Source organism: Stegodyphus dumicola, chromosome 8, assembly GCF_044657685.1.
Source record: "Stegodyphus dumicola isolate Sdum_Otavi_A_Nest chromosome 8, ASM4465768v1".
In the NCBI taxonomy this organism is placed as follows: Eukaryota; Metazoa; Arthropoda; class Arachnida; order Araneae; family Eresidae; genus Stegodyphus; species Stegodyphus dumicola.
This window is the reverse complement of record NC_140775.1, coordinates 162,919,871-162,927,412: the sequence shown is the minus strand read 5'-3', so window position 1 is coordinate 162,927,412 and position 7,542 is coordinate 162,919,871.

Below are 7,542 nucleotides of genomic sequence, written 5' to 3'. Positions count from 1 at the left end.
CTAGGTTCTAAGAAAAACAGGATCGTACATGGAAAACTGTGAAAACTACCATGCAGCCAGCTCGTTCATCCGGACTTGAATCCGGAGCATCACGGTCTTTTCATTCTGGGCAATTAGTAAGCGCCCTCTTTTCTTTTTAATTAACTGCGTGTAATAATTCTTCTAACCAACAACTGTTAAACTTTCTTACAAAAAACATAACTTCAAAATACCCTTTTGTAACTGTTGTTTTGAATTTTGGAAGGTTCTTGAGAGTGATACGCAGTACTGCAAAACCTGATTCCATACCAAAGGAGTAAGTACACGTGCTGTAAGTTGAAAGCATACGATTTAATGGATTCTTTCTTGAGTTTAACAAAATAGACGAACATATAATGTCAGGCTATGACACGTTTGTAAAACCATATGATGAATAACAGGTTGTGAGAACACAGAATTCTCACAGTGAACACGGTGGCTGTATCGATTCTTAAATCATTATCGCGCCTTGCCACGTGCATCGCAGTGGATAAAAACTGGAAGGACTGGTTTTGTCTTTCTCTTTCTGCCTGTCGTCGTGTTAACGAGTGTGTGGGCCTTCGGGCCACACACACACACAGCTCTTTCCATCGTCCGCGGTACTCGATCTGATGGCCATTTTCACAAGATGGAGGAGAAAATATGTTCTTGTACGAAGAATATAAGAATTCAGGTAAACTTTACTGATTAGGCTGCGAGGTAAAAATTGTTCCTGTGCTGTGACTCAACGTGTATAATCCTGACAATTGGATGTTTCGAAGTGACGACCATGTGCGCCAATTTCAAGCCTATCTAACAGAAATTTGATCTCTTCTATCACGAGTAATTGCACTGCATACTAATTAAGCTTCTTGCAAGATGCTGATAAGTAATGTACCTGTGATGCATCAAGATTAGGAATTGCAATATACCGTAAAAAATGAACGCTGTGACAGTCCCGTAGGACTAACGAGTAGCACATGCCGAAGGGCATTCATAAATGTGGTGTTGCTGGCCGTGATCGTATAAAAGTAATTATACTAAGTATCAAATGCGAATTAATTCCGCGTAAAAGTTAAACTAAATTTTAGTGGTTAGTACATTGCATGATTATAAATTTGACTGGTATAACATAAGTTGAGTCTGCTTGGCAGTTCTTTTGGTTAGGCAGGTAGTTGGCGACGTAGTAAATTATCCGGTATACTATGTTAGATTGCTGTTACAATCTAGTCTCCCATAGTTACATTCCACTGCAAGTTTCCTTGCTTGAAATCGCCACAGAACGGAATGATTTACGACTGTTGGCCACGTCTATAAGGCAGAGAGAGGATGAACAGTCTTCCCCTACATCGGAAGGATACACAGTCTTCACCTACAGTCTCTGGAAGACACTCAGTCTTCACCTACAGTCTCTGAAAGACACTCAGTCTTCACCTACAGTCTCTGGAGGACACACAGTCTTCACTTACTTTTGGAGGATAATACAGTCTTCACCTACTTCTGGAGTGGATTCTATTGTCAGAATATATATTTTACCTTTTTTCTGCTCAGTACAACCACAAAGGAGGAATGCAAATTTCCCAACAGTAACAATTTAATTTTTGCTTTAAAAAAGGAGAATTAAATCGAATCAAGCCCAAGGAATTCTGTAAATAAATTTTAACCTCATCAAATTATGCATCGATTATTTGATTATTTTACTTAGATATCTCTGTAAGATAATATATATTCTAAAAGTAGGTCACGTGACTACCGTTAAAAGGATGTCAAGTCCATTCCATTTGTCCAATTTAGAAAAACAAAAATGTTTCACAGGACTTTCTTTTGCCATCTTTTACTTCGTGGCGTTATTTTTAACTAATTAAAAATATTATTTTGCTAAATTTTATATTTGAAGCTCGTTTTTCCTAGTAATTTAACATTTTACTGTAATCGTTTCTCTTCTCAAGTAATTCAACGCAAGATAAATAACTGTAATTCTAAAAATATGTTAACTAGTTTTAATTTTCATAGGCGTAGCATTATAATACATTTTTCATGAATTTTGCACCTACAGTGGTATCTCGGCATACGTCTGCTTTGAAATGCATCCAACATGGTATACGTTCTATTTGGAGGCGAAAATTTTTGTTTATGCGACATTTGCTTAGAATACGACTGAAGTTCGATGAATTACGACTGCAGACTTCTTTTAAAACCATAAACTTCTTTTAAGAAAGAAATAGACTTCATGAGAAAAATCTATAACAGTGCAAGTCAGTGATTCTTGGTGACTTCGAGAAAATATTCCGTATGAGCTGGGTTAAAAGTCTCTATTATCTACATTCGAATACATCAGTGTCAGATAAAATTAATCTATTCCCATAGTATACTAAGATAAAAATTCCATTTCTTTTCTTAATTTTCTGATTCAGCGTGGTAGTGTTATTGAAGTTAAATCTTCCAAACGTGCAAAAGGTTATTAAATCAAACAATATAACTATTTAATAAAAATTTGTTCCCAAATCTTTACAAGGCATTGTAAAAGATAAATAAGAAAATATCTGAAAATTCAATGATTTGCAGTGGCCGTAACGTTAAAAATTGGTAATATTCAAAGTTTTCAAAAGGTTTATGAAAACACGATAACATCACACTCATCCGCAAATAACTTCCATCGAAACTAAAAACTTTATGCGCAAAATTTACTTGGAATGCAGGAAAAGAAACATTAGAGGATTCAAAATGAAGATACTTTCCGGAATGAAATGTACAGTATTTCAGGAAGTATTCACTTAACTTCTAACTTGGTTGTAATTTTGGTAAATCATGTGTAATGAGCATATGTGAGACACGAAATGCATTCGGAACCCCATTCGGGACATTTTCAGAAAAAATATTCATTTCTTGTTCATGTTTTCCAGATACTAATTTTGTTGGAAATCTGATTCCCCCCCCCCTTCTTACATGTTATATTTCACTATTGCTCTTTGGCGTGGGAGGAAGTTTTTTCATGTGTACAAGAAAATGCAAGATATTTTTGTAAACTATTTCAAAGAGTCAATCTGTGTTAGTAATATTATGAATCATCCTGCTCAATAAAAAGGAGTGTTCTGAATATATTCATGTAAATGTCTGTAGTGTAAAATAATAAGAAATGAAATGCTGTTGGTACGTATTAGACAGGAGTAAACAATAATAAGAAATTTCGTATTTTTTCATATGTATTTGAACTAAACTGGCTAGAGATGTCCATATATTAGTTCAAGTAGATTTTATGTCATGAACATTTATTATTTCTGAACTATAAGATTTAATTCAAAGTCAGTAGATCTTTAAAAATTTCGTATAAGTCGGTATTTATTTTTAGGGAAAAAAGAATCAGAAATATTAACAGGGACATGTTTTAAAACATGATAAAGGTTAAATGTAAGGGAAAATGTCTAAATGGAAAATAGGAAGTTTAAAATTTACATTTCTTTGACACGTTTCGTGAATCCTTTGATTAAAAATGAGATGTGTAAAAGAGGATCCGCGACGTTTTGTATAGTGTTTCAAGAAGTTAGTATAATGCATTAGAAGAGAAAGTTCGGAGTATCACCTGTTAAGTGTTAGTAGTATGGTGTAATATATTAGAAGAGAAAGTTTTGCGTATCTTAAGCATTAGTAGCATAAACAAAAATAAAAAATATAATATTCCAATTAAGCTATATGGAATAAACATCGTACTTATTGCTTTAAATTTACAGAAAATATTATCCATGAAAGCCTCTGGAGGGAAATTATATGCGTGTAAGTTCCAGCGTAAATTTCATAGATAGAGAAATATATATGTAACTTTACGCTCCGAGAAATGGACGTGTAACATCAATAAGTATTTAAAACAAGGAAAACGTTAAGAAGAAACTTAAGAGGAAAATAAAAAAAAAGAAAAAAGAAATAAGAGAAGAAAAATTCTTCAAAGAATTAAAAAAAAAATTATAAAAAAAGAAAAATTAAAAATTACTTCTTGAAGTAAGATATAGGAAGGGGGAAAAAAAGACCGAGTTCGTAAAAAATAGAAAAACAAATAAAGTACAAATTTTGTACAAATTTGAAAATAAGTACAAATTTTGTAAAACAAATAAAGTGAACAATGTAAAACACGGAAATTAAACTGAAAGAAAAAAAAAAACTTTTGTAAAATAAAAAAGGAAAAAAATTAAGATCGTGAAAAAGTATTACTTTTATGAAATTTATTACTTTTGCAAGTTAAACGTAGGGGAAAAGAATGTAAAACTTAAAAATGTGGGAAGAAAAGAAAATCTTATGATTGTATATAAAAAAATATGGTGTGAAAATTAGTAACTTAACTTAACGGCGAGAAGACAAGAAAATTACGTAAATTATGTTTGTAAGATAAAGAAATGAGAAACGAGAAATTTAAAATATCTTAACCTAAACAGCCACAAAATAAATTTAAAGTTATGAATTCATTCATTATGGAGGATGTACAAAGGTCTGAGTAAGATGGAACAGAATTGTCTATGCGCAATCCTTCAGAGTCATGGTGGTTTCGCTGCACAAGGTCAGTAGCACGAAGAGGATAGACACAGGTATTATCTTCCATGTTTCCCATGCCACGCAGGGACAAATACATGAAATTTACATGCAAATATATGAAATTTTTCATTAAATACTACCATATATTAAATCATATAATGTAATCAATTAAAAATAATTATTAATATCTTGGCCGGGATCACAAGAACCAATCAGAAAGCGCTATGGGTGAAACTACTGCCCCTCTAGCGGCCGTCGCTGAACTAAAAAGAATGTACTAGAAACTTCTATCATGTTGCGATCACGTGACGGATTTGCGTTAATAGATAAGCGCCGACATGAAACCGCATTACAACACAAACAGGATGAAACATGCGGCTGACGTAGCATAGCAAGATAATCCGAGCTGACAATGCGTGATGATGTCTCGAAAAGGATGCGACGCGTCCGTAGTTAGTGACGTAGCAACACGCACATGCTCCTCCATAAATCCCCTTCCTGTCCGCCACCCAGTCCCAGCGCCACATGGCTTGAAAGTAACATATTCTAACTACTAATGCATAATGCCGTGGTCCACATCGAATAACTAAATAAATACTGTATGATGCAATGAGATATCAACCCACGTCGGCATAGACGGCAATGAAGCTGCGGATGCCCTGGCCAAAGAAGTCTGACAGCTAAATGATAAATCTCATCATTCCACCTCACTTAATGGCGTGAACTCTGTTGCTAAGTCAAAACTAAGAAATCCGACCATCAAGCAGAACTTTCAGATATACGAACTCAACGCCAACAGAATTATTACCAAAACCTTGGCAAGACATAGAACTGGGCATTTCAGAGGAATGAAAATCTTATCAGACAAAACAAGAATCTACACTGTCTGCAGAAACTGCCCTGGAATCGAACTTGGACCAAAACACATTTTCTCCTGCCCCACCATCTTGGCAGCAATGCAGAAAATAAGTGATTGCATCCAGGAAGACCTTTATGAAGAAAATTGCCTCGAGATAGCTAAAGGGCTCTTCCTCGAGATAGCCCATGGTACCATCTAACTGGCATCATGGACAAGACCACAAACAAACAAATCTATTGGCTAGATAATTTTTGTTATACTAAGCGGAATAAACTTAACACAGTTTTTCACTCTTAAGTCTTAGATTATTAGCTCATTATGCAAATTTTTGCATCGTTTTAGGCCTTCGAAGTGCCTTTATTTTGGTATTGCTGGCTAACTGGGTACCAGTTACGAGTGTTTTACTAGTATTACGCATAAGGGTAGAAAGGGTTCCATCCATTGAAATAATTTGTCATTAATTTTCTCGTTCTAAGTCTTATATTGCATTAACTCGATGAGTTGCATAATTGTTTCAACCATCTCTTCAGAATTTATTTATCTGATATGTGCAATACCTGCAACTTTTTTTTGGATGATGATAAGAGTAATCAGCCTTTCCAGATTATTATATACAATGTAGGGTTTATATTTATTTTAACTAACATTTATTTTAAGTTTAAACTATCTTTCCTGTCAAGCCTTACTTTCCCCTGGAACTGCCAATGCCAGAATATGTAAATTTGAGTAGAACGCGCAAGCATTCAAATTTATCAGCGGAAGTATTCTGATTTAAATAGAAGGAAACGAGTTCGGTGTGATATTCTTACTTAGCGAGCGCGGAGGTAGTTAGCGAGAATTGAAGGACCCCGCGTTGCGGCCTATGTGCTTGGCGGGAAGTAATGGTAATCGTTCCAGTGAGCTTCAAGTCTGCTGAATTAGCAGCGGTATTGTAAAACGCGGTGAGTTAGTTATTTTAGAGAGCCTCGTAGTTAGAATCTTGTCTTTAGTTTCTTTTCAGGTTATTATTTTTATTTGACTGCCGAGTTGGCACCGTCTGTAAGCGTCAAGAGAACGCAATTGTAATTTATTACGTTGAATAAAAAGGGACTTAAACCCTTCACAAGGCTCTATCTTTTATACAAGTTTTCACAGTCACCTCTTGGTTGCGTGCAAGTTGGAGGCGCGCAACGTTATATTGGCGCCCGAACAATTATCGAACTGAAATGGCCGAAAACTGGATGGAAGCCGCTGGACAACACCAAGAAATGACAACTCAGTTAGAAGGATTTGGATACCAGACTTTGAGAGCATCAATCAAGCCAAACGTCCATTTCGACGGAAAAAATTCGGTGGCGGTATTTCTCGAAGGTCTAGAAAACCACTTTCAGCTCTACCCTGTCCCTGAAAGACAAAAAGTTGCCATCGCCACATCAGCACTAAGAGGACAGGCCGCGCTATGGTGGAAAAATATAGGTAAATTTTTATTAGGGGAATTTGTAAGCCAGACATATACATTTGAAAATTTCAAAAAATCGTTAGTAAAGGCCTTCCCCATAGTGAAAGATCGCGCACGGCTGGAAGCCGAACTATATAGTTTCTACCAACGGGATACAGCAGAATTGACGGACTTTATTTTACGAAAAATCAAGCTAACGGATATGCTGTATGGAAAAAACCCGATGCGGAGATTATTGAAATAATATTACCAAGATTGTTACCCGCTGTCCAAGACTACTTTGAAATTAGAAACCCAAGCACATTGCAGGAACTTTTCGAATTGGCGGTGAAGTTTCAAAATCGCAGAATAGCGGGAAAAGCGAGAGGGAAAACATATTCTCAAAGTACCCGAAGGCAGGAGGAAACCAGAAATGGAAATCGCTCTTATGGGGGAAAGAACTATCAAGCTAACGCATCGAAACTCGAAGGTCAAGGCCCAAAAAGAAAATTTGAAAATAAGCATCCGCGTACCCAGAAGACACAGATTGAAAGGAAAGCTTTAAACGACTAGAGGGGCCTGTGAAAGGGAGGGTCCAGACCCCGGAAGTTTTAAAAAAACCCTCAAATAGACATTTAAACACGGTCATCGTAAAAAACTCACAGCTACCAATTATACAAGTCCTGGTTGGCGATGTACCAGTAGAAGCCCTCATCGATACAGGAGCAGAAGGAAATTTTATGAGTGA